Raw genomic sequence first — 6,717 nt, forward strand, 5'->3', positions numbered from 1 at the left:
TTGGAGTTGACTTTTTGACCAAATCAAGTCAATCGTGATCTGAACGTTGGGGGATAAAGTTTTATCCCCCTGCAGGGCGCCCGGAACCCCTTCGGGGCACCCCGACCAAGGTTATAAATAAAGCCTTGGTCCAGAAGCTTTCAATCAACTCAGAAATTGTAATTCCAACACTTGTATGCTTCTTTTAGAGTTTAGCTTTTTTCTTTTTGCGCGCTCATCGCTGTAAGAGGCTTCTCCGCCTGAAGAAGACATTTTAGTGTGACATCTTCCTTGGATTAACAACCTCCCCGGTTGTAACTAAGTAAATCTCCGTGTGCCTCGTATTTTCAGTGTTAATTTATTGCTTTATTAATTTATGCAAGTGTTAGTTTAAGAAAGTTCAAGAAAGGTTTTTCTTTTTTGTTTACAGGCTATTCAACCCCCCTTCTAGCCGGTCGCCGCGATCCAACAAGTGGTATCAGAGCAAAGGTGCTTCAGGAGGATTAATAGCCGAACGAAGCAACGATATAATGGTCGGACCAAGCATCTACCCGCCGAAATTCAAAGGGGAATTCGCCAGCTGGAAAAAGCGAATGCAGGTATTCTTTAAAACTGATTTTGATTTAATGTTAATTATGGAATTCAGTTTTACAGCATCGGAAGGTAAGGAGAAATACCACTGGATGAAAAAGGAGTAGGTCGACTATGTGGCAAACGACAAAGCTGAGTACCATCTACTAACCGTTCTTCTGCCACAAGAAGTCAACCGGATCGGCAACTACGACTCCGCGACGAAACTTTGGGAGAAGTTCCTTGAATTACACGAAGGAACGTCCAAAGCAAAGCTCGCAAAACGAGATTTATTCCGCAGCCAGCTCACCAGCCTGCGACTTGGGGAAGACGAGATAGTTGCGCATCTACACTCAAGGATAAAGGAAATCATCACCGGACTTTCAAATCTCGGAGAGACGGAAAGTAACCGACATTCGCTAAAGTATGCACTAAACTCCTTTCCTAGAAATTCAAAATGAGCGTCACTAGTAGATGCCTTTTATATTTCAAAAGACTTAGAAAAAATTACATTAGAAGAATTCTTTTCTACATGACAATGATAATGAGGAGCTCATAAGGATTACCATGTTAAACCCTGCAGGTGGACTTAGTCCGACATGACAATGAAGTTGAGTGGTACTACTCTTGGAGCTAGATATTAATTAAGTGAGTTGTCAGTAACTTACTTAATTAGTGGACATTCGTTATCTTAAACACAGGGAGACTAACACACTCATGATAAGAAGGAGCCCATAATGTAATTTGGGATTGGTGTGGTAGTGCGATAATAACTTTCTAGTGAAATGAGTTATTATCGATGAACTTGAGTTGTGTGTTCGGGGCGAACACGGGATACTCAAGCTCATCGGAAGGCTAAAACCAATTTCTCCTCTAGGTCCCTGTCGTAGCCTCATTATAGCCTCAAGTCCATCCAAATATAAGCCCATCTTGGTGTCCAAGAAGGAGGCCGGTCCAATGCTTGGTAACCAAGCAAGGGCCGGCCACATCCTCTTATGTAGGGGCTGGCCCTTTGCTTGGTGACCAAGCATGTAGGGGCCGACCACAATAATTCAAATAAGGAGGGGTGCTTTAAATTTTTAAAATCTTCTCTTTATAGAAAACTATAAGTTTTAAAAGAGAGATTTTAATTTCAAAAACTTTCCTTATTTGAATTAGGCCACATGTTTTAAAAGAAAGTTTAAAAGATTTTAAAAACTTTCCTTTTTTAACCATCCTCATGGTTTAAGAAAAAAAAGGAAGATAAGTTTTAAAATTTAAATTTTCTATCACCATGTTAAAAAAGGAAATTTTATAAGAGAAGTTTTAAATTTTAAAACATGGTTTTAATTTTTAGAACTTTCCTTTTTTAACTCCTACTTTAGGAAAGAGAGCTTGTAAATTTTATAAGAGGATTTCTTCTTGTAATTTTTTTTAAAAAAAATATATTTCCTTATCCTTGATGTGGTGGCCGGCCACCTTGCTTGGAGCCCAAGCAAGGGGCCGGACAAATTATAAAAAAAAATCATCATCTAATTGATTTGGTGATTGATTCAATCAATAGGAAAGAAAAGGAAAATAAAAAGGGAAAAGAAAAAATTAGAGGAAGATTTTAATTTTTGTAAAAATTCTTCCCTTATTTGCCTTAGGCAAGTACTATAAAAGAAGGGGTGAGGAGGCTTCATGAGATACAATTCTTATTCTCTTGGAGGAGTCTCTCTTGGTGTGGTCGACCCTCTCTCTTCTCCCTTTCCCTTTGCTCTCTTCTCCTTGGTGGTGGTGGTGGCCGGATTTTAGAGGAAGAGGAAGAAAGCTTTTGGGTGGTGTTCATCTTGGAGGATCGTCGCCCACACGACGTCCAAGGCGAGGAGAGGAATATGGCAGAAGATCTCGAGGTCATTAGTTTACAAAGAGAAGGTATAATTAGCAATTGTTTTCCGCATCATGCTAGTTATTTCTTTTTGTAAGAATTCCAAACACAAGAGGCATTAGATCTTGTTTTTCGAATTAGTTTTTCGAGTTTGTGTTTTCTTCTTTTTCAAATTTGTGATTCGATTGTTCTTTTTGGTTAACCTAGAGTTATTTAAGGAAATTAAATATTAGCTTTCCTTAAAAGGCTTTGTCTAGGCGGTGGTGGTTTCTCCCATATGCACACTACAAGAAATTTTAGATTTAACCACACCTAATAGACAACAGTTTTTCGAGAAACTGTTGTCTTTTTGCCATTTAACAATGATTTTATTGAAAATCGTTGTTGTTCACCATAATTTTTTTTAAATGACACCGGTTTTTAAAAAATTGTTGTCTATTATATATCAAAGACAACGGTTTTAAAAAACTGTTGTCTTTTAGCGTTGCTTACATGATAATATACAACAGTTTTATTAAACTATTGTCTATTGAATGTTGTTGAATCCCAAAAAAATAATAGCTTTTTTTAACTTCACGAAAAAAAACTCACGAACAAAGAGTTTTTTTGTTCGCGTGAGGCTAGGTCACTGATAATGAGCATTTTTATTAGTTATTTTAGCTCTTAGACTTAGTATTTTTACCTTCTCACAAGCTTAATTTGGTGTTTATATTATATTTTGTGAGTAGGAATTCATTTTGGACTTAATTATAAATTTTCTATAAATTTTGGAATTTAATTGCATATTTTGATGTGGTTTTGTAGGAAATTCAAAGAGCCATGGATTAGGGTTGAACCGGATCAAATTTGGCTTGATTTAGAGGTCAAATGAGGAAGATCAAGCTAAATTAATGTGGACCGTTGATCAAGATCCAGTGAAATCTTGCCCCTTCATTCAGATCTAAGTGATCCAGCCTTTCATCATGATTTAAAGCGATCTGGACCGTTGATCTAGAACTTAAGGCATCCAAGGGTTCATTCAAGAAGTGGAGCTCCAATTCAAATCCAATCCAAAAGTCCACTCTTCAAACCCAATTTCAAAAGTCCAATTTCATCCTCTTAATGGATCCGGATCCCATTAACCCGAAATCTCAACTTCTCAACCCAATATCCAAAATCCAAAAGCCCACTTTTAATCCTAGGTTATTGGATTCGGATTCCTCCCCTTAACCCAAAACCCGAACCCATTAAGAAAACCCACCTCCCCTTTTCTTCCTCACGCACGGAACAGAACCCTGGAATCCCTCTTCTCGCGCGATTCTCTTCCTCGCGCCAAGCTAGGGCAGCGGCGACAACTCCCCACATCGCGCCTCCTTCTTCTTTCTTCTCTTCGGCCGGCGACTTCTCCTTTGCTTTCACTGCTTCCGACCGGCCAGCCAATACAGTCCAGTCTTTTCTTCTTCTCAGATTCCAGCGGCGAGCGGCAGCAACAACTCGGCAGGGGGCAGCAACCTTCGACGACAGATCCGACCAACTCCACCTTGCCGGAGGGGTTCTCTGGCAAGAACCTTCACCTCCGGACGTTCTTCCTTCACTCCTGACTTGATTGTATACATTGTTTGGGATGTTGAGTTTGGTTGTGTGATCGTTTATTACAGATCCATCCGGCCAAAAAACATATGCCGCCTTCTCAACCGCCAGCCGCAACTCCCCCACCGCGCCCTCACCGAGAAGCACCCTGACGCCTCCTCCGCCGACGGCGAAGACGATCCCCTCCACTTCTCCGTGACTCTTCAACAGTCTTTATGCTGCCTATGCTAGAACTGATAACTTCCATTAAAATCAAATGATTTCTCCCTTTTGCAGTAACATCCATTTAGTTCTTCGCTTCTAACTGATTAATATCTTTCTAGTTCCTTTGCTTTTTGAATTTTGGTGTATATGCAAGATCCAATGATTTTAAATCGCATTTTCAGATTTGACTTAATGTGTAGTGTCCATCTCCATTCAGTCCCTTAGTAGATCAAGAATGTCATGTTATAGAATGTACCTCTTTTTTATTGGAGAAGATGATTCTGTTTCCATTTTGATATCAGGTTCATAAGCAAGGTGTTGCACTTGGAAGATCTGTTGACTTGACAAAGTTTGATGGTTATGACCAATTGATCGAGGAGTTAGATCAGCTATTTGAATTCAAAGGAGAATTGATGGCTCCAAATAAAAATTGGATGATTGTATTTACTGATAATGAGGATGATATGATGCTTGTTGGAGATGACCCTTGGCAGTAAGCATGCTTCTACATTCCTAATGTTCTTCTCTTATGTATATATATCTTCCATTTTCTATGTATAAAGTGGATTTGTTGACAACTGGTGTTGTATAATTTTCTGCAGGGAATTTTGTGCTATGGTCCGTCAGATTTTTATATACACAAAAGAGGAGGTCCAGAAGATGGATTAAAGTACCTTGAACCCAAAAAATGAAGATTGTCCTGATATGAAAGAGAATGTCAAGGAAACAAAAGGCAGTCAATCTGCATCATCATCTAATTCAAAAAACTCATAGGCTTATCCTGCAATGTAAGTAGGAATCTTTTTTTGTTTAATATAAATTGTCGTGATAATCATTTTATCCCATCATTTCCCAGGTTATTGAGATGTTTTATTTGAAAACTATGATAGGTTAGGCCCTTCTCCATTAATTCGACATTTGAAAGATAACTCCAACAGATAATCCCCGAGTACTTCATACTCATATTACAGCTAGTCAAGTATTTATGTAACATGTTATCTGCCAATGAAAATTAAACTGCATCCTTTACAAGAAAGACTAACAACTAGAAAAATAGTTCAATATCGCTACTAGTATTTCATGTTTGGAAATTGATTTAAGCGAGAAGTTTGCAGGCTGATGACATCTTTGCCATGTGCAGTTCAATCTTTGTAGGATCTTGAAGCACAAACAAAGTGATTGTTTGTGCTTTATCTAAGTGATTGTTTGAACAGTTTTATAGCATGCATCTTGACAATTAATATAATTTTGAAGATCACTATCAAGGAAGAATGTTCAAAGGAAAGTAAAGGCTAAGGAGAAGATCACGTAATTACCTACACGGGTAGGTTTCCGTAAGAATTCAACTTTTTCTTGATCTATTCTTATGTAGTCCATGGTACACATAAAGATTTCACTGTAGCTTATTTTCAGTATTCTAACATGTAACTTAATACACTTCTGTGGATCCTCCAAACAATCTAAGTTGTGATGGATTGATATCCCTTTATGTTCCAAACCTTTGTTTTTTTTTTTGGAGCTTGTAATTTTCATTGCAAACAATCCATATGGTGTATGAATTACATTCAGTCCAGTATAAACTTAGCACTTTCGCTTCAGAGGCAATTTATGGGTTTTATTCTATAATCATGTTTACTAATTGATCAGATTGATTAAGAAGGGAGTTGGAGTAGTTTGGTAAATTTGTTTTGCTAGGTTATGATAAATTAGCATTCAGCAGAATAGATGTTTGGATTTCTTCTTCAAATCACACAGTAATATTTCTCTTGTCATTGGTGAAACAATCAATCCACTCTCATTATAACTTCCACAACAGAAAATTTTATGTTATTTGCCTACTACCAATGCAGTTTAACTGATTTTACATTGACTGAACAAGGTTGATTTTATTTAGGTATCAAACTCTCCCATTTGTTTTAGATATTACATGTCTTGTTTGTTAATTTCTCCAAACCATTATTTCTTAATTTGTTAACAAGGAAACTCATGTTAGCATAGTCATGATCAGAGCCTAATTATAGTTTACAATTATCTGAGTGTTATTGATTAACTGTTCTGTTCTTTCTTCTGGTTCTTTTTTTTTTTAAAATTTGTGCACTCATTTACATGGTTTATTATTCTTGTTGTGATGAATTCAGGTCTAGTGAAAATACTGAAGAAGTATGACAAGAGAACATAAGCACTTATCAGGCAGCCCTTCATCGAAAAGGTGCTGCAGCAGCCATTCTTTACAATTGATCTCCTATACAAACTCGTGAAGGAGTGTGTGGCTATGCTCGACCACCTCTTCCCCAGCAACAACCTATCAATTTCAACAGAATGCGACGGACAAAATGAAGTGCCAAAGACGGCACAATCAGGTGGGAGGGTTCCGGAGTTGGAGGAGATTAAATATATGCAGAGCTTATACATGAAGAGCACCGTAGCAGCGCTGCGGTCCTTGAAACAGATTAGGAGCAAAAGTTCAACAGTCAAAATAGATTAGAAAATCTCGTGTTATATTGTTCTACCTTTATTTTAATAGTGTTATCATTTTGTTGGTTGCT

At 37.7% G+C, this 6,717-nt stretch overlaps 1 long non-coding RNA gene across 3 annotated transcripts; it reads left to right on the forward strand.

Moving 5' to 3' along the window:
- Nucleotides 1-4,339: 4,339 nt before the first annotated feature.
- Nucleotides 4,340-6,347, forward strand: LOC122055683. 3 transcript variants are annotated; one of them, XR_006132912.1, is made up of 5 exons: nucleotides 4,340-4,664; nucleotides 4,774-4,959; nucleotides 5,028-5,061; nucleotides 5,327-5,495; nucleotides 6,310-6,324. It is a non-coding gene; the product is annotated as an uncharacterized LOC122055683 (long non-coding RNA). The 3 variants fall into 3 exon arrangements; XR_006132910.1 differs by lacking the exon at nucleotides 5,028-5,061; XR_006132913.1 differs by lacking the exons at nucleotides 5,028-5,061; nucleotides 5,327-5,495 and having other exon boundaries at nucleotides 6,310-6,347.
- Nucleotides 6,348-6,717: the final 370 nt, after the last annotated feature.

This window comes from Zingiber officinale, chromosome 1B, assembly GCF_018446385.1.
Source record: "Zingiber officinale cultivar Zhangliang chromosome 1B, Zo_v1.1, whole genome shotgun sequence".
Lineage (NCBI taxonomy): Eukaryota > Viridiplantae > Streptophyta > Magnoliopsida > Zingiberales > Zingiberaceae > Zingiber > Zingiber officinale.